Here is a 21996-nt window from a genome sequence, read left to right as displayed (position 1 = left end):
AGCTTTGTCCTCCCCAAATTTTGATGCAAACATTTATCGCTTTTCTTCCTAGAGTACTTAAATACTTTAATTTGATGTGCTTTATCAATAGTTTGATCTTCAGTTGTTGGATTCCACCAAATATCAAGCAGAAGAACATGACACGCAACAACCATGTTGAGACCAATACTTGCAAATTTTAGGGACATTATCATAATAATTACCTAGGGAGCATCTTGAAATCATTCACAACTTTATCCTGTGTCATTACATACATAGTTCCATCCAACCTTCTATATTGTATGCATGATTTTTTTAGTGGAACCTCAAGAAAATCCAACATACACAGCCACTGGGTGAAAACTAAGGCTTTAATCTACTTCTTTAGACTTGGCTATGCCTGTTGATCACTATTACCACTATCAGACATTTCAGCTAAATATTTATTGATATTATTGACATAATTGTTGCTAGAGGCACCCTGTACATAACTTAGGGAGGGATTTGAGAGTTTATGTTGTAACTTTGATATTTTAAGAATGAAACTCTGGATTATCAAATTTCAAAGCCAATTCAATGACCCCTTCTAAACCGTCAGAGGTCTCATAATTGACAATATCATCAAAGTGCAATGCTTTAAGGAAGTTAGTGAAAACATAGAATTGTCCTTCAGATGCCTTTTACAACCTTGATTAGGAAATTGTTATCATCTGACTAAGTAAGGTGATATAATATGAACTGATTACAAAATATATGACTGCATTTGGTGACAATGACTTCTTCAAGGGCATCATTACAAAGTCCACAAAGAGTTAATGAACCTTCCAAATAATTTATCAAATCAACTTGTTTTTCCATGGGTAGCATCCTTGATGCTTATACTAAATATATACAAATAGAAATGGATAAGAAACTTTTAAGAAGAAGAATATTATCACATTCTTTACGAAAGCATAATAACATCAATAATATATTCACATAGTTCTTTTTCATAGTTCCTGCAGCAGTGTAGACCTTGAATTGATCTTGTAAATAAGCTTCAAGAAAGTGATAAAAATCATGTTCTTTTGCAGAGAACTAAACCTTTTGCAACATAACTATTTTAGGAGGTAATATAATAATAGGCTCCCCATCAATGGTAGTACCTTTTGTGCACCAAACAATTATTGCCTTCAAGTCAGCTTGGAGCCTCTAGTATCCTGAAATTGGATTTCTAGAAATTGGAAACTTATAAACAACATTGATCATATTTAGGAAATATAAAGTAGTTGAAAAGATCATCAATAGAATTATGAATTGGTGTCCCAGAGAGACACCACCTTTGTTTAGCTCGTAAACCCCAACATGCTCTACCAACTTGGGTTCTATGATTCTTAATACTCTGAGCTTCATCTAGAACCACCCAAAACTAACCCATTCTTGCAAGAGAGAGGAACATGTTCACTTGAGGAGCCATTTTCTTCCTAGAATTTTTGTCTTCTTAAGAGTCTCTAACATCTACTTTTTATTTTTAAGAATAAATGAGTCAATTAGACTAGAATAATCAAGGTTTCTTTCAACTTCTTCATAATCATCTCCAAGATCTTGCTATGGAACTTCCATACTTATGATTGGATAAGTAGTCAGAGAAATGTCATGCTTTTCCAACTCATCGATGTCCTTTATCATGTTGCTTCCATGATAGACCAAGATAGATAGATTGGCTTTTGTGGTAACCTTGTCACAGATTTCCTGTGCCCATTTCTTAAGAAAACTTGTTGGACACACAACCAAAGTACCGGTATATGGTCTACCTTTCTTCACAGAAAATGTGTTTTATTTCCCCTTAATGCATTCCTCCAAAGCAATATCATTTGCATCATTATTTGATGTCTTTAATTTCAAACATGTCGATACTGCATCGTCTTCATCTAGATTTATAGCAGATATTTCAACCTTTACTTTATTTTAATCTTCCTGAAGAGATATGTTAGGATGCCTCTCCTTAAAATTAAAGTAATTACTAAGACAGTCTTCCAAATCCCTTGATCATCTATAAGAATACCACTAGCACAGTGCATGTTGGTTGTCTCTTGTAGAACCATCCAATCCAATGCAATCCTCTAGTTCTTTAGTAAATGTACTGACAAAAGACCATAATTAGGGGTAGCGTCGACTATTGGGAGATCTTGGTACTACAATACTTCTCTGAATGTCACTGCTTCATCATCCTTTTTCCAAGATGCCACATGTAGACCAGCTGCATTTAAGGATCTTTCACAACCTAGAGTAGAAGGAAAGTGCCTTCTTTTATTTTTGTAATCAATCTTGTCTTGTGTATCTGAATCACCATTCCAGTTTGTACTACCATTCAAGTTAGGTTTTTCAACCACTTCCTCATCGATATTTAGTGAACTATATTTCCAGGTAAAAGGAAAACTCCTACAGTTCCACTCCTTGATTTGTGGATTGTGTTCAATACTTGCACACATCCTCTCCTACCTAGTTTGTAGCTTCTATTAAAAATTGCGGTGCATTCACTCCTCCTTGACATTTGTTTCTACTCAACACTAAAATCTGAATTCTGGTAAGAATTCCCTGTATTCTGCTTCATTTATGTAACTTTTCCTCCCAATGCAGTTTCAGATGACCCCTGTAATTTCAACCCAACTAATCTTCTTTCATTAGCATTGGTGTTCATTTTTTGAGAATACCAATCTGAAAGGTTAGAGCTTTCCAGTGGTATCTTCCACAAACCTTTCTTTACAAAGTTTTTTATTTGATGGTTTATCCTAGGCAAGAAGCTTTCTAGGAGCATCAACATTCACACTATCTGGTTTAGAAGTGTGTCCAAATTCGTTAAGGGTGACTTTGACATCTTCATCATTGTTGTTTGTATGAGTGAGGTCTACCTACTCCCTTGCAACTGAAACTTGGAAACTTTGTCCCCGAAATAGGTTCCTTGATATTGTTTGCACTTAAGTTCTTATTTACCATAGGAATATCATCATCAATAAAACTAGAATTTTTATGATTCCTCTAAGAATTCAATAATTCACAGTGGAAACATGTGACAATATTATTTCCCATGTTTGTTTAGAGAATCCAGTCTAATGCCAAAACAAAGCCATAAAAAATTTGGATTCAATCTCTCTGATAGGAAGATATTTAGCATTTCAGATAGAACAATATAATCAGTCCCTTGGACACTATTCTCTTTGTGCAAATAGGGATTATAATTGATATGGAAGTTGAGTGAGTCGAAACCCATTGAAGGCGTGCCAATTCTTAGCCATTGTTTGTCATTAATATCTTCTTGCGTAACTTTTTCTTGGCTAGGCAAAATTGGGGGCTCTGCCAAGATTTGAAAGAATTCATTAACGTCCATGTCTAATTCCATCAGAGGTCCTATATCACCCATAATATCTCATAATAATCTCGTGCTAATAATATTTCAAAAATCCTTTAGAACAATCCTCAAACTTTGCAATGAAATAATACTCGATCAATCCTTGAAATGACAATTGAGAGAGTCTTACTATGGTCTTAGTTCAATTGATGCTCAGTCTCAAGGATGTAGGAGTACTATGAGATCAAATCCCACATTTATGTCACAGTGATCTTCCATATATGGACCAATATGGGCCTTAGGAAGAAGTACGAGGAACAAATAATGTGATTTTTTCCAGCAAATAATGTAGACAAGTTTAGCCACAAAATTAATCAAGGTTTATGCCTCAAAGATCTAAATTCCCTCTTGTTCTAGGGCTGAAATAATTTTAGACAAAGGCTGGTCTTGTGTCTCAAATGAGACACAAAATAACCCTTAGGGCCGAGCCTTAAATACTTCAGCGAATAGTACCAAAGAATTTCCAAACAGATCCTTAGTCAACAGTCCTGAAATGTGTGTGTAGTAGACCTTGGAAAAGCTTGTAACCTTCCTTGGATTAGCCTTACAAAGGGCCAAAATTTGGCTTCTATGTTTTCCTAAAATGAAATAGATGAAAGCCTAAGAAAAACATGGAAATTTACCTTAGGCTTAGCATAAATTCATCCTCTTCTCCATTGAATCTCCACACACAAAAAATCATAAAAATGAAACCCAAAATCACAAAAATATTGACCTCTTTCTTCTATTTCGTACTTTGCCCTAGGTCTTGGAAATTCGGAGAAAAAAATTTCTTGTCAATTATGTCTTTTGGAGAGATGATGAGTTTCTTTTTATAGTGGTTGTGGATGCTTCTATGAGGGACTTACATACCCTAATCACCTTGGAGTCGACCTTTCAAAAATTTGCAATTTCAAATTTCAATGTTGTAGGTAAAAATTCTTAGGACCAAATTTTAAATTTTATTTTTGGAGCCTAAGAAAAATATAATAACCTCCTTCTTGGGTGATTAGATCTTGCTTGCTAGAAGAAAATCGTATCCAAACTATTGTGGGAATTAGATGACAGAATTTGTTGAAAGTTAAGGTAAATCACCTACTTCCACTCAATGTGTTAATGATAACATTGAAGTAAGTTAATTATTCAGTATGAAATCTCAATGAAATGCTAAAAAAAAAAAAACTATAAGAGTTGCTACAGAATACTATAGGATAATTTCAAAAGATCAAAATTCATAATTTGACTGTTGATGTTCTAATATTAATTTTCTATGAAAAGCATGCCCTGTTCTAGATCAATCTATACACGCATCATGTCAGGCATATATAGTATAAATTATGATTGACTTATTTGAAGCATAAAATCAAAAGTTGCTTAGGCAATGTATGACAGACTGAAATTAGACAGGAATCAAGTCAATGTCGGAACCTTCAAGGGTAGGACCAATCATTCCTTAGAAAGACCAATCTCCACTAATGAATATTTAGTGTTTGACAAAGGTACCCACTACTCATACTAGGGCATAATATTCTTGTGATTAGTTGTGTTGAACCAAATTCTTAAAATCCTTCCAAATGTAGTGATAAGAAACTATACTAAAAACTAAATAGTGGTTCATTAGCACATATGTTAGCTAATTATCTTAGTGAGAGACAACTATCAACTATCAACCACCTACAAGTTTGTAATAAAATAATAATGAAGAATAATGAAGGTTTTCAATTTCTATCCCCATTTGTTTTCTATAATTTTTTTGTGTCATAAAATCTAGGGTCATTCCCAAACACGAGTAGCATATGAATATCCCTCAAATCACAAAAGAGAATGGAATAATGAAGAAGGCACAGTGTATATTTGAACTCTTTGGATTTCATTGATTGATTTCATTGACACAAAGAAAGAATATTCAATTGTGACTACTTTCCCGTTCCACTTTAAATAATATTTCCCATTATGCTATTTTTTGTTTTCCAAATACTCGCAAAGAATATATTACAAATATACTGACAAACACAACATTACTTTATTAGAAAATAAGTGTTTGGTGATAAACCTTTACAACATAAAATTTAAATTAGTGGAAATCTTGCTTCTGGTGTATTTCAATTGAAAACATATCAAGTAATTAAGATTGGAATTGATAAGACGGCAAATGCACACTATCAAAAAATCCATCAATTTAATGGTGCTTTCCACAACCTTTCTTAGTAGATAAGATGAGTTTTTCTTCTTCCCACCATTCCCTGAAAATTCTAAATTTAAGAGAATGCATTTGCTACTTCAAGTTTAGAAAATGCTTCCATTCAAAAATATTTCTTCTGTTTTCTTTCTATCTCTTTTGATGCACCACAACATTTTGTTTCCATAGTGACATCTATCAAACTTTAGAAGACAATAACCAAGTGCCACCACAAATAATTGTAGGGAAAGGAATTGAGTTAAACAATAATGAACTGTGCACTTTAGAACTCAAATGAAAAGTTTTCTTAGAGTTATTTTTGATAGAAGAATGTGAACTTGAATCTTCAACTATTACTAATTGGCTTTCCATAACCTCATCTCCCAAATTAGAAGCCATGTTGTTAACACCACAATCCTATATTTCAGTAATTTGTCTTCCATCAGTCCACATGACAAGTTTGTTGTCTCCTATTCCTTTTCTTTCGCTTGAAATGGAAGCCCTGTGAAGCATTGATTTCTAATGCCCACTTCAACTAACTTTGATGCCAATGAAGGTACCATAATTCTATCTTTATTTATGTACACTGAAGAATGCACTTTAATACTTCGAGTTAAATGCTTCAATTTTTTTTTCATCTATTTCCTTGAATGATTCCTTTGAGAAATATACAAAAACACCAACAAAACTAGAATGACAATTCTCTATTTGAATTTCAAAATTCAAACATCCAAGTTCCTTCTCCACCCTTTCAAACTCACACTCAACTCTCTCTAGTTTCTGTAATATTTCTTCTTTTAATTACAACTACCACTCAAATGGTGATATTATCTAAAAAGTGTCACCAGTCCTTGAACTTATTGGTGCAAAAGGATTACTATCCAAATATTGACCATTCAATGGAGATTTTGCATTGAGAATCTGAGAAACACATACTGGAAAAGTACCCTCTTCCAGTAAACTAATTTCTCCATGTTTAGAAGTGCTTGGAATATTATTGCACTACTTTTCACAATCACCCAACATAAAAGATATACCTCTGAAGGAATATTCATGTTCATTTTCATATTTTACAACAATTCTAAAATGACATATGTGAAGAAGAAATTAACATTTCGTACTTTTTGTTTTCTAGCTAAGAGTCATGCGACATCCTTAATAATCATATTAGATGTAATATATTGATAAACAAGAAGTAGGAAAAATCTTGTATATTAATTGGAATAACTACAGCCAAGGAGAAACACATTTTATGGACTTGAAATGGAATCCAAAATATGGCTAGGGAAGGCCAACTCAAGTTGAAAAGGACTAACAAGTATGAAAACTACATTGCTAGGAAATAAGTGGTGATATTGGCATAAGCCGAAGGGTAGTTTCAAGTGGTCTTGCATGAAAATGTGAGTCATTTTAGAGTTGGAAGGTTAAAGCATCAACTCTCAGTTCCCTAAGGGTTAAGCACCATAATTAGTTCTAATTGGTTCTAATGGTTTACCCCATTCTATCCATGGATCATGACAAAGTACTCATGGATTTCTAAAAGGTTTTCCTTGGGAAGAAGAAAAAATATTAAAAAGAGGTGGTGATATTGGCTAGTCTGATGCAGAAATAGTTGAAACTGAAGATAAAATATTAATGGGATCAATATGATAAGATTGAATAATAGCTAGCCCAATAGGCTATCTCAAGTGGTTAAGTATTTTGAGGATTGAGCTTCATGTAGGAGGTCTTGAGGTCAATCCCTTGTGGTGTTTTCCTATAGTGTATGCTTCACTCAAATCCCTTACTAGATCAAACACCATAATTATAGGTTGACATGTTTCCACTAGGTACCACCCATAGAGGTGGCGAACCACCCTGGTGCTTCCCCATGAGGCTTTATTTGGAAAACAAAACTTTGAGGAATAGGATCTATGGCACTAATTAGAATATCATAATGGAACATTAGAGAGAATGTAATGGAAAGAAAGGAGCAACTAAATAGGTATATGGGGGCATAAAATTCACCCACCCATGCCCTCTAATGATATATATCTTTATCAAGATTGGAGGATATATCAAACTTTTTCAATTCAGTGTTTCTCCATGCTAGATTATAAAAACATTGGAAAATTTGTAAATTACTACACTCTTAATATCAACCTTGATGCTTCTTGAAATACTATCCCCTGCCCACTTGATAAGGTGGTGTGCATGGGGATCTAATCCCATATGAAAAATGCTCAAGAATTTATAATTTTGTAAAGAGGAATCTTTCTATATATCATTAGACAAAACAATAACCAAGGGGGTGAGCGTAGAAAAATTAACATGACAAAACCAAAGTGAGAGTATGAGGTCCATTGAAATAATTTCACAATTAAGGATCCCCTCGAAAATAATTTTAAACAAATAATTTGACAAACATGGATGCAACCAACTTGGATGAGTGGGGATGTTGCTAATTGACTTTACTAAATAAAAACAGATAATTTACTATTGGATTGTTTTGACGAAGTGCAGAACAAATCAAAATCATTTCTATAATGTCACTATATCTATGACCCAGAGGGGGTGAGGGGAGGTACAACCAACCCTTCACCCAGGTACGAGGGCAAAAGATGAAGGATGGTTTGAACCATAAATGAATTCCTAGAAGGAAAAGAAAGGATATATTCGATCCAATTCTTTTATGTGATTTTACATGAGATAAATCAAAGCAATTTGAAAGATAATTTATGTATTCTAACAGCTTATAGCATATGCATGTTTCCATATATAATAATGAAAAATGAGAAGGAATTGGAGTCTAGGAAGAATGGATGTAAGATAATAAGGAAACACTAAATCAATGACACATTCTCCTTGATAATATAGCCAAAACATGATCATTTTAGGAACTTTTAACAAGAGGTTCCATTTTTCTAAATTGCTGGATTGATCAACATATTAGGGAATGTGTGAATTACCATATTTCATCTTTGTATCAACCAAAATTCCTCTAGAAAGGTTCATCCTTCACTTCCTAGCATACATCACTAGTTTGACTTCTCCATGTTTCAAAGTAGTCAAATGATATGTTTAGTCACTTCTAGTCTCTTCAAACTCCAACTAGATGGTTGACCAAGGTATTTTACATTTATATATGTAGTAGGATATCAGTGTTCAAGATGCCTTTAAGTAAAGTTTCAGCAATAAGATAGTTTTCCATTTTCAAAAAGATTTATTTTCAATGCTCTGATACTATGCAACAAAAAATAGATGACGCTAGATCTATAATATTTGACAATAAAGTCAAGGTAAATCACCTACTGCCACTAGCATTGAAAGTTGTCGGAGAGGTGGTTTCTTTATCAAAAGGTAAAACACCATTAGAAAGTGAATACTTGAAGGACTTTCCTTCTGAGACTGACTTACTAAGGACTGGAAGGCCTAGACTCATTGGAATGGAATGATTATAATATATGAACTTCTCAAATAGCGTTCAATTGTTTGCATCACTCAGAAGAGGAAGGTGAATTTCAGTCTCCAAGCTCTAGTAGTTATACACCTACACTTGGAAGGGAGTGTAATATATCTGAACAAAATGAAACCAATTTTTTTGTATCCCCATTGCAGAAGACGTATAATATAAAGGAAATATCTAGTCAACAAATGGAAAGAAGAGATAGGAGAGAAAAGGAAGCAAAGAAGGTTGCTAGTGTGGCATCTACCATATAGCCTACCCATTCAACTCAAAAGGGAAAAAAGGTGGTCACATCTAAGTGTCATAGTTCCGATTCAATCCGCATATTGTGAGACTAGGGCAGTTCAAAACTTGTAACTACTAATGCGTAAGTAGAGATCTCATGGGGAATATAGGTATTTTATTCATAAATTTCTTGATTTTCTTCCTTAATTGAGTAATGTTATCATGTGGTGTTTTTCACTCGTGTATTTGAGCACTTAGGTATGCCAACATTTATGAGAAGTTATCTCTATTTATAATGTCACATGACCAACACCAATATCCTACAATGTGAAACATATCATATATGATCTGAAACTATTATTCAAACAATTGTTTCCTTTTTGTTCTCAATTTTAAATAACTTTCGTTATTATGAAAAAAATATTCAATGTATACATGGATGAACTTAGGCACAAAATAGGATGATGGTAAGTGTTTGCTCATGCTTCTATATTGAATCTAGATTTAATGTGTCATGTTAGAATTTATTCAGTGTGTACTTTCTAGAGTTTTAGGCTTGCAAATTTCAACCCTTTGGATAGTTAGGCTTGTATGGATCATACCCAACCACTTATTCTAATTCCCACTATAGGTGGAAATGATAACAACAAAGAAGAGAACACAAAATTTTGTCCCTAATGTCCACAACGAACTGATTCTGAACCATAGATGATTATTTTTTGATGTTATTGAAATCACATGGGTCTATGAAAATCTTAATTCGTATGCCTTTCTCATGTATTTTAAAAGTGAGATTGCCTCAAAGAATATGATATGGATCTAGGTGTTGGACAAATTGGAACCTTGTAGATGGCATGTGTATGCCATTAACAACTTGAGTATGCATCTTACATTGCAAACTAGAAACCTATAAGCTGAACTTTATCAATTTATAAGATTTATAACCATCTACTAAGATTTATATAATATTTTAACTTTATTAATCTGAAAAGAAATTATAAACTGTCAGTCTTTACTACATGGGCTACATGTTGGATGTCACCATACACTACTAGAAGTTTAGAAGGACAATTTTTTCATTCACAATTTTGTGTATACCAACTCTTTTCCTATCTATTTTTTTCTCTTTTCAGTTTGATCTATGTTGAATTTTAAGTGATGTACTTAACAGATATACAAACTCCCTTTAACATGCCCCTTTTGAGAAGATATATTTTGTAGACTAATCATGCAATGATATGGAAATTTGAGCTGATAATACATTGCCCTCTCTTTCTTGTAAAGATTAGTTAGGCTTCAATTATAGGATAATGGTTTCTTGTTGGTAAAAAGGTATTTATTATTATTACAAATATGAGTTAGGGAATTATTTTTCATTAGGGTGTCACTTAAGGTTATTTTGATGCATGTGCAGTGAGGCTTTTGGATAAGTCAGAGCATAATAATTAGTTAGGCAGGTTTAAATGTAGGATATACAAAATTTATAGGTTATTTTGATATCATATGCCATGTATATTTCTCACATGTCTCACCAAGGAAAGTAGAAATTTGAAGTCCATTATTGGAAGCAATGAGAAGTATAGGATTTCATATTTTATAGTTTCTTTGCTAAAAAAATAGAAGCATAAGGAAAAACATTGTGTCAAGATATTATGTATCATTTTGGTAATTATGAATAGGACAATCACAATTGAATAAATAATAATAACATTCTTTAATAGCTATTAATAGAGAGACGATGTGACTATTTGATGAAGAGATACAATATAATACAATTATTCATGAACCTATTGTAACAATCATTGGATATGTATTGATAAAAATGACATTCACTCTTTGGGCTCTCTCACCTCTGGTGTATGAGAAATCCCCTCCAAGGATGGATATTTTCCATCACTGGTCCATGCACAGATCTTCTCTTGTGGTGAACAAATAAATTCATTATGATTATCTTTTCCCTAGTAGATCCTAGATGCCAAGACCCAGGGCCATGTATTCATTACAAGCTCCTAATCTAATTGGTTTAAAATATCACTCATCAATGGTCACTTTACAAAAGGAGCCAAGTAAAGTAGCATATTTTGTCACAAAATTTCTTTTTAAAAGATAAAAGAAATAATTTTATTTATTTATACAGAAATCCTAGATAGGAAGTTGGGTTAACTGCAACCCAAAATTCCAAAATTATAGGATTAACCTCTTGGCTCAAACCCAAACTTCTCTAAGGGAATATACCCATTGGTTGAGGCTATGGTTCCTTTCCACTAGCTTAAGGATTTTTTCCTCATCTCCAGTCTAAATTTTATTTCATTACCTTGGTATTGTAAATCAAAACACTCAGTTTGTTCAGGCTAACTTTTCCAATACCTTGTCCAATTGCATGTTTTTTTCTTCAGATTGTTTTTTGTTGTTTAATCACATTTTCCCTCAGATGTTGTTGTTTTTCCATGCCCCAAACATCAAATCCAATCTTTAATGTACTCCATAGATTGATCATTTACCATTAAATTTTGAAAACTTCTTGTTACCATTAAATTTTGAAAACTTCTTGCCTAATTCCAAAGAGAACTTTTCAAGCTTCATCTTGGACATCTTTTGCAAAGCAAAAGTACTTTTCCTAGTTCTGGAATGACCTAGGTCACCTGGTCCCCACCTCTTCTTGAAATCCCTCCTATTTCTTCTATTCCTTCTCTCCTATTTTCTTCAAATTTATTCACTACATCCTTTTCTTCTTCTACTTATGGGGCATTATGCGTTCTCCTTAGTCATTTCTTGTCCTTCATCCTTCACTTGGATTTTAATAGTGTTAATATTAAAGCATATTTCTATCTTTTTCTAAGCAAAATCATAAATAATATGATTGTCGAATTTGGTACCCACACTACACATCAGTACACATAGTAAGAGGGTTTCATTATCTGGATATATTTTTCTGTAAGTGTCCTTATTATCATTAGCTTATTGAATTTTGCATAGCTCTCCTTGTCTAGTGAATAATTTTTCTGGCCCTAAATTATTACTCATGATGAATACATGTGGGAATAATTATGTTTTCCTCTAACTTCCTATGTAGTTCACTTTATATAATTGGAGCTAGATTATGATTTGTAGGCCTATGTTTTCGTCTAAAAGGCTTAGCTCTCTCCTTCACTGGAGTGACATGTTGATAATGTCTTCACATCCATTTTCTAGTTGAAGTACTTGTGGGAGGACATAGTTATCATTGAAAGGGTAGGGAGTGCTTTCTTTATGTCCATGCGATTGCATCTTTGGATACTCGTGCTTGGTGTGGATTTGGAAGTGTCTAAATGCTCCTTGGATATTTTGTTGGTGTAACAAATATTAGCCAAAATTTTTTCTTGCAATTTTAACCTCTATTTAGGGTTTACATTTGAGGATCATTTTTATTGATCATTATATTTTGACATATTGAATTAATTCATAATGAGAAGCACTCCCAATTAATTTTCTAGACCCCACAGTGAGTAGGATTTAAGCATGTATCTCATTACTCATAATTGCATCACATTTACTCATTGTTTTTTATTTTTTGGCATGCAAATCCGTCTTTTACAGGAAAACTTTTATGTTGTCACAATAGATTTACATGATTCACAAGGTGAGAAATCAATCTTTGGTGTAATTGCATATTTTTAGATTTGATAATTATAGGTCATTTACAGGCTATAAATGTCTTCAAAGTTTCACTTATAATTTAGTATTCAACAACATATTGAGTATCGTATACGTAACTATATTACCCTCCACCCACTTTTCATAATGTTCATAACCATTAGGAAGGGACCTACAACTTTGATGCTACTTTTCTTGTTTAGTAAAATATTTTCCAAAACATTACAAAGTTTTATAATTTATTGAAAGTTGTAGAATTTACAATTTATGAAGTTTCAAGGTTCATATTTTTAAATTATAATTATTTAAAGGGTGCTATCTGAATGGAAGAGCACTTGCTTTATAAGAAGGAGGTTGGTGGTTCGATTCCATCATGCCCTGATATTCATATGAAGTAGTGATGATCAATTTTTGGTGACAGAGGCTCTTTTGACCATCACCAATGAGATTATGGTGACATTTTTCGACCCTCACCAAAACATGAAATGGTGATGGCATATGCATCAATATTGACATCCATGAAAAGTTCATCACCATAAATCATTGTTGTTCATATGAAATGGTGATGGTTAATGAACATCACCATATATATGCATCAATACTGATGACCATAAAGGCCCATCACAATAAATCATCGTTGTTCATATGAAATGGTGACGATCATTATCCATCATTATTCATGACGGACTTTGAATGTGACCACAACAACTTTACTTTTGGTGATGCCACCTTCAATGACGCTCAATTTTTTGATGATGGAGGCTAAGGTTGGTCACCATTTCTCATATGAAATGGTGATGATAATTATCCCTCATTATAAATCATTATTGGTGATGGACCTTGAATGTCACCACAACACCTATACTTTTCGCGATGCCACCTTTGGTGAAGTTCACTTTTTGGTGACAGATGCTCTTTTGAGCATCACCAATGAGCTTATGGTGACATTTTCGACCCTCACCAATCTCCTTTTTTCTTGTAATAGATTTTATGGCTATATTAATCACCCTCAAATTCGAAGGTCTTGTTAATCGTTGGTGTCATACATTGCCATTTTCTTCTATCCATTCATTTGAACAGCTTGCCAAGAAACTTCATAAAGCCTTCGATAAGTATAGCTACCAAGATGTTTGTTGAAGAATCAATCTTTTAAGATTGAAGCCTGATGAATCAATTGAGGATTTTTCTGATCAATTCCTTCACCTGTGTTATGAAATTCTTAAAAACGTCTGAACTGGGATTTGTTGAAACAAGAGTTTGAGCTCTTGGTTCTTGTCTCTTCATATGGTGAACCTGAACCTCCTAATTTTTCTGCTTCCCCAAGTCTTATGAATCATGAGCACCTCAAATTGCATAGGAGGAGCTTACTACCCCCTTTTTTTTATCATCCTCCCTTTCCAGTCCTGATGCAAGTGCCTCCTTGCGATGGTTGCAAAACTAGGAAATCTACAAATCAAATTGTAAGTCCATCTTCTCATTCTTCTTCCTCTTTTCATGATTCAAATTCAATAGAGGAAATTTCAAAATGGCTTATGAAACCTAAGATGAAGACTCACTCCTCCATCCCACAATATGACGTCACTGTTTACAACTCTAGTCTCAAACCTAATCTGGATTTTTGTTATCCTCTATCATCTACACATCCTGACACTTTGTACCATGACCCACTTGATTAATCTATTCGACCAGTTGGCTCTTCACATCCTCTTGATTTTCAAGCTACTGGCTCAAATCGTGATCAGGTACAAAGCAATCATATTACACGGGTGGAGGAGTAGAAAGGTGAAGATGCTTTCAATCTTTCCTTTCTTTTTCATAATATTCCATGTGAATATATTGTGTTTCCACTATTGGATGATTCTCAATCTGCTAATATTGGTAGACAATCCAATGCAATTAATTCTTTCAATCAACCCCTAGCCTTGATAAATAATCATTCTAATGACAATGACTCTATTTCTGCATGCCATGATGAATGCCCAAGCACATCATGTGAACTTTTGGTTTCTCATGAAGATTTTAATTTAAATCTAGAATCTGGTTCTATCAAATAAGATGCTCATATCAAAACTTCCTCTGCACCTCACTATACCTTGTGTCCTACCATTTGCAATGCATCTACCTACGACGGTGATACTCCATGCTCTTCAGTTTCTTCATTCGATAGGTTATCACAAGGCAGTGAGGTTATCCATGATGAGATTGAAAATAGTCAAATCCTAGAGTACCCTTCCCATCCCTCATGATATCTTCTCTTGCATGAAGACAACCCTTCAAATCATCTTTCTCATGAGATCTCACCAATTCATTTATCTTTGAATTTGTGATCAAAAGTGTCTTTCAACTTGCGCAATCTGGCTGTTGAAGTAGAAAAATATGGTAAAATTTGTGTCAAAGATGGCTATTATCTAATGAGCAGTGGTCTTAATGAAACCAACAATAGAAACTATTCTCAAACCATGCATAATTTGGTCCAAGCTTCAAAATGTGATTCTACAATCCTAGGAAGTTACGAGACCTACCAAGGAGTCGAGGCACTTCAACTACTATTGATGGTTATGTCAGGATCTATCAACTCTGGTAAGCTCCCCGAACTAAGTCAAATATGGTTTCTCTCACACAATATGTCTCTCTGCATGGTTTCTCTCGATCTAAATTTCGTTGTGAAAATGTTTGGTATTCCAGGTGTGACCTTTCAAATTTTTAAGATTTTACTTCTAACCAAATTCAAGAACCTATTATAGTTCATTCATATTCATGTAAATCTCTCACATAAAACTAGAGTTGGGAATATGCATCTCTCATAGAGTCATGGAATTGTGAATTTGATCATTCCAAGTACTATCTTTTCCTGAAGGAATAATACTTATCGAATTTATCCCTTAATGGTCAGTGCCTAGGTCTTCTTGTGAATTTGATGTTGGAAATTTTTCCTCTCATCACACCAGAAATCCTCTTGAGTGATAATTAATGCATAATTTGTCTCATGAATTAATATATTCTCCGTTAACCATGTCCCAGCTGGCCTCTTGTATTTGTAGTCTTGACATCCTTTTTAAACTCTTTTGATGACTACGATGCTTGTACAATTTGTCATGAGTAGTAGGAAAATGGTATGTCATATTTGGCTCGCAAGGAACTTGGTTCGATTATTTAGAGAATTCACGAGACTGTTCAAATCGATTTTTTTCTATTTATTGCAAACTTTGAATCTGATCCTTCAATCATCTCATCTAATAATTTCTATATCTTTTGTGATTGACATTCAACTTATCATTTTCCCATCAATACACCCAATGATAGTTGTTTCACACCACTTGATCTTCATTGTTCAACATCTCTCCATTCATATTTTTTGTCAAGCAGGCGAGGCTCTTCAAAATTTGTTGATGGTTATGGCAAGTCCTCACTATCTTAACATGACTGTCAAGTATGATTAGATATATTTTTCCGCTCCTCTAATTTAAAATTTATCTTTTCCAAGATTTAAGGGTTTTCAAGAGGGTCTTTATGAATTTTACGATCCAATTATTGAATGGATGAAATAAACTTACCTAGCATTCTCTAGAGAAAACAACAAGTTTCAATATTTCCTCATGCTTTCTAAGGGGCTAAGTGTAGATGAAGACACATCCACAAGAAGCTTATGAGATTTGTTGAAAATTGGGATTCATTGAAAAGGTAAGTATGTGAATTGGATGAAAGTAGTGGTTGCGACATGCCTTTCCTCCCACAGGACCTTCCTTTTCTTATGCAAGTTTTTCAATTTTTTATATTTTATGTTGCACATCACTTTATATTTATTTTAATTGTTCATATCTTTGTGGATGCAGGTCAAAAACAACTACGGTGGTTTCAATGGAAATTTCATTATACGCGACCCTGACCTTCTAGTTGTTAGGTTAGGAGTAGTAGTAGATGCATCCTAGTTTTCCCTTTCTTGTGCACATTCTACACTCATTCCATGTACTCTATCCTTGTTTTTTTATTCTGGTTCTACATCATGTTTTATTTTGTCATTTTGTTCTCTTATCTTCTGGATATGTTTCCTTGTTGTGTGTTTTCTTTCTTTTCGTCTTGTTTTCTGTCTTGTTGAGTTTCGCCTTTGTTTTCATCATGTGAATAAGTGTTGTCCCTAGACCTATTTCAGATTCTTAGTATGTGTGTGGCTGAACTATAAAGAGTCTTGTGACATTTCGGCATTTGGCTAGACATCTGTCTGTTTTCTTTGTGTTGGCTTTGGCTTTTGGTTGATGAAGTTCTGACAAAAAATACGATCCGTCCATAAGGAGAATTTTGGTTCAACCATGAACCTATTTCTGTCCAGGAATCCTCATGCCTATAGTCAGTTCTTGTGTCCTTTTCTTCATGCTTATCCAACTAGTATATAAGGAGAATGGAAAAAATATAAATGAGCAAACCTAAATTAGAGGTCTTTATATACTTCTCCGAAGGAACAACCTCTTTTTCTCTCAATAAGTCGTGATCCCTCTTCCATCCCAAAATAAATAAGTGCCAATGCATAGTTCTCATGAATTAAACAAATAAAGGCAAAAGAAGAGAAAGGCTTCCTGCACAAAGAGGTGAAGCAAGAAACCCCGTTGGGGTACTATCCAAGCTCGCCAGTAGCGGAGTAATGTCTATGTTCCTGTGTGACTTCAGTGTGGTACTTTTGATGCCTACTGGAAACAGAGAAACACCAAAGATGAAAACTTATTCTTTGAAAATCTTAAGCTCGCGAGCTACACTGCATTTCCCAATTTGGAACACCGTGATATTGCTAAATCAACACATGTTGTGTTAAACTGATAAGGTATAGTGGGGACCATTCCTAGTCAGGGGGTAAGTGGAAGTCCAAAGTAATCTGCATGATGAATCAATTCTCCTCGAAGACCCAAGGCTCTGCACGAAATAATTAACTAAAATAGAGAAGTTGGATTCTACTAATGTGTCAATAAGCATTGTAGTGGTTGTAACACCGTCCAAATTTTTGGCCTAAGCTCAAATTTTACAGCCTACTATGGATACGATGATCATTCATTCCTTATTCACTTATTGATGAGTTGATTATTTCAAGTCCCCTTCTCAAATATCAGGTGTCATTCACTCTTTTATGTTTATATAGCAAGTGTCATCTTCAGGCATGGGAATTATTTCTTGTCATGCAAAGGGGAGTTTTTTTTTTCTTCAACGGGCAACCTTTATGAAGGTGAGTTGTTCTCATCATATATACATGTTTCACACTCATTTCCAAATTTTCTCGCACCATTACAAAAGTGTCACCATTATCCTTACAAAGTCTATTGACGTGGCCACACTTGTCGTAAGTTGCCACAAAGGTTGATAAATTAAGTGAAGTATGTTTGATATGTTCTGGATTATATATGTTGTATCACTACGTATCCAGGTGTATGGTTATAGTCAAGTTCTATCACTATTCACATCGGTTCCACTGATCCCACACTTGGCCAAATTCCAGAGGATTCCTAGCAACCTAGCCTCCTCCAACCTTCCTAAATTGTGCACTTCACATCTACAAACCCAAACATTTTTCCTCGCCTACTAGAACTATGTAATACATAGAAAGAAAAACCTCCCTTTTCCTCCAAAATTTCATAGATGCTTCCTCCAGTACCCTTCCCCTAGTTGAAGCTCACTACCTCCCAAAACTACACAGTTATGTCCCTCAAGCCTCTCAACTGCCTAGTCCCCCTTGCCTCTTGAATTTATGTAGTTTTTCCTCATAGGACTCCATCCCACAGTAGCCATTTCCTACTTGAACTATGCATTTTTGTCCCTCAGTGGGCATTGCACAAATTTTCCCCTCAATGAGGACTGTGCAAAAATTTCCCTCAGTCTAGCCTGAGCTACTCACTATGTAGTCTCAATGATCAAGCTTGACCCTTGCCTGGTTGAACTACACAATTTCAAAGTCACTAGGCCTTTTTTGCTTTCGTGGGCCCTGACCTAGGTTCAACGTTAGTTAGCCAAAAAAATCACTACACTAATAGCCCTTTCGGCATCAGCCTGTGGAGCGCGAACCAAAGTCTCACCCGAAGCAGTATGGGGGGATGCTGGAACCAAGTTTTCACACCTTGAGATGGTCGTGATGTCAGTTTATTCCCTCTGTCCCTACTTTTGCATAGGTCCTTAGGGCTTAGGGCTCTGTCAATATGCCCCTTATTCCACCCTTCAGTACGTCCGCGAAGGTGTACGATTGAATTTCACGGAGCCCTGACCCATGGTCCAGGTACTTTCACGCAGCTATGACATTGTATTGTATAGGTTCTTGAGTTATCCCAAGTATTTACTTATCTTACTAATCAATCACAATTAGCATTGTGTAAACTAGTATCCTTACTTGTGTTGAATTAACTAATACAATCACATATATTCGTGCATCAAATAAACAATGTAAATTAAACCCAAAACATAATATAATCAAATGCATTAACAGGAATTAAATACATAGTAGTTGCAAATACTTCTCTTTATTTATATCTTTCAGTTTAATGCAAACTCTATCCGCCCTGCACACACAGCTACAGGGGTTTGTGCACTCAGCTACAAACTTCCACCCTAGGCCTCTGAACACTCATCTATAGAGCCTCTACCTATGCTAAGACCCAAGAACACTTAGACTTCTCTACTCTACTTCACTTCTTCTTCTCAACTCCTCTAACTACCTAGATGTTACTTAACTCCTTTTTATACAATCCCATGGTTTGTGGACCATGGGTGGATCTTTACAACGGACTTTACACTTTACAAAATAAGGGTGGACAACCCTTTATGACTCTTTACACCTTCACGTTCTGCGACCACAAAATGTGGAGACTTTACAACTTTATTACAAAATTGTCCCAAAACATGGGCTTTTAGCCCCAAAACTATCCTTGGGGAAACCTGTTCCCAATAGACCCCCAACAAAAACATGGTGACTCGCCCTCGAGTCACTCTACTATGTCACTGTGCGGCTGCCTGCTTCACTTCTTCAACAAACTACTATGTCGCTGGTCTTGAACTATTAGCCTGAAGCTTCTACTAAATCGCTTGTAGATTAGCAATCCTTCCTTCAATGGAGGTCATGACCGAATAACCTTTGTCCAACCAGGGCTTTAATCGTGCCTTCAACACTGCCTCTTTGTGTTGCATTTCATCAACCTGTTCCTTCAATGTTTTGGCCTCTTGCAGCTTTGCCAGTCTTTGTTTGAGAGTGAAGGTTCACATTGTACCTTTTAATTCATCATAGCATTTTTGCAGCTATCACACCTCTATTTCCAGTTGTTGTACATTAGGATCCTCTTGCAAGCTCATCAGGACCTCGAACGACTGTTCAAAAAGCCATGTGCAGTCTGCTACTGCACTATCTACCACCACTATTGCCTCTGTGATAGCGGTTGCGTGCTACTCCTTTACTTCTGATGGAGCTAAAGGCTGGGCCTTCAACTGTAAATCTACAATCTGTAGGTTCAAATCCATCTAACCCTTAGCCAGCTCTATGTGAGCATCGCACACCCCTATAGCAAGCTTGCAAATGTGCACCTCGAATGATTTTCCCTTGGGAATGGCCAACTCCGAGACCATTCAGCATGCCTCGTCCATGACCTGAACTATGTGCTTTCTTTGGTCAGTTACCTTGGTCACGGTGGTGATGGTAGAGTCTTGTTGTAGGTTCGGCTACACATTATTAATCTGTTGTTCACTGATCACCTGCACAGCGTGCTATTCGCAGGCCCTCAGCTACACAATCACTCCATCCTATAGTAGGTGGAGCGCCTCACCAGGAAGTGTTGCCAACTTCAACCCCACTTCCTTGATGGCACTAATAGTGGGCTTGTCAGCTTCATTTTCTATGGTCAATGCTCCATCGAGAAGCACTATCGCTCAGGGGACCTTCACACACAGCATCTTGGTAGCTTCTAAAGTACCGATAGCGAGGCTAGTGGACACTATGCTATCTTTTGATGTGTGAATTTGCAGCTCATGTAGACCCATATGGATGGACCCCAATAGTTGTTGTTGTTGTTGCTCGAATTGATGCAGTACCTCCACGGTGACATCCCGCACCATGTCTCCAATGTCATTCAAATCTTCCTCTGTTAGGGTGATTGGGTCTAGCGATGTCTTACTGGCCTTCGATTTCTTTTGCAACCCAACTTTTTCTTGCTCTCTCAGATGTTTGATGTGGTACAATGCCATCTTCGGGTCCACTCCTTGCTGCTCTATTCACTTGTACATTTCTTCCTCTGTTTCGGGCGAAGGCGACCTCGCACCTTTGTCAGAGCCCCACTCTATTTTTCCTATCCACTTTTTTGCCTACTGGGGAGCATCGTGCTCTGCCTAGGCCTTGTCAGTGACCTCCTTCTTCCTCTTCTCAACTAGCTACACCATCTTGAGCTTGGCCTCCTCCTTTTTGTGCCATGTGGTGAACTTGCTCGTCCCCATCGCCAAGTCTGAGAGAGTGCACCACTCTGCCAGCCAGCGATCAAGAACTGCGTCAATCGTGTCGTCCATTGCCATGTAAGGCAGGTCACATGCCACGTCTGCTTAGGGTCCTTCCGTGCCCTAATTGATACGTGCTAAAAGTCTGCCTTGAACTCCACGTAATCCTATAGTTTGGCAAACATAGTAGGCGATAATCACGGTTTGGAATTGATAGCCATGCGTATGTTCATTTCCATCAAGATCTAGAATATCTTGCTATCCTTGATGTGTTGAGCATCCTTGGTCACCCACAACGAAATGTACGTTGCTACTTCTGGAAGGTCGGGCATGAACAAGGGGAATTGACTGTCTTCTGGTAGCTCCCAGGCTATGAACACAATGGACAGTGAGAGCTGTGCATATTGGAAGGTCTTGTTGAGATCCTGTGCCTCGCAGTAGTTCACGGGGAACTCACCACAGAGATAGAGCACCCAATTAAACTAGACTCCTTCAGCGCATTGGGCCGCTAGGGTGACGACTGGTGTCAGCACTTCATCCGCAGGGATGCTTCCTCATAACTTCTCCTGCCAAAATCTGCGTGGCCACCTTGACTGGAGGGTCGCAAATAATCGAGATGGCATAGCCTCGCAGCTTCTTCACGAGCTTGAATGTCTCCTTCATGGCATCCGTGAGGGCCTATTTTCCACCTCTTCCACCAAACATCATGGCCATATTTTCCCC

General features: G+C 35.9%; 1 pseudogene; it reads right to left on the bottom strand.

The window, feature by feature from the left end:
- Positions 1-693: 693 nt before the first annotated feature.
- LOC149260689 (helicase-like transcription factor CHR28 pseudogene) lies at positions 694-21030 on the bottom strand (annotated as a pseudogene).
- Positions 21031-21996: the final 966 nt, after the last annotated feature.

Source organism: Pinus tabuliformis, chromosome 6 (assembly GCF_031772625.1).
Source record: "Pinus tabuliformis cultivar Carrire ecotype Pingquan chromosome 6, CPIR1, whole genome shotgun sequence".
In the NCBI taxonomy this organism is placed as follows: Eukaryota; Viridiplantae; Streptophyta; class Pinopsida; order Pinales; family Pinaceae; genus Pinus; species Pinus tabuliformis.
Note: the sequence above shows the minus strand (reverse complement) of the source record. Positions and strands in the feature narration are given on the sequence as shown.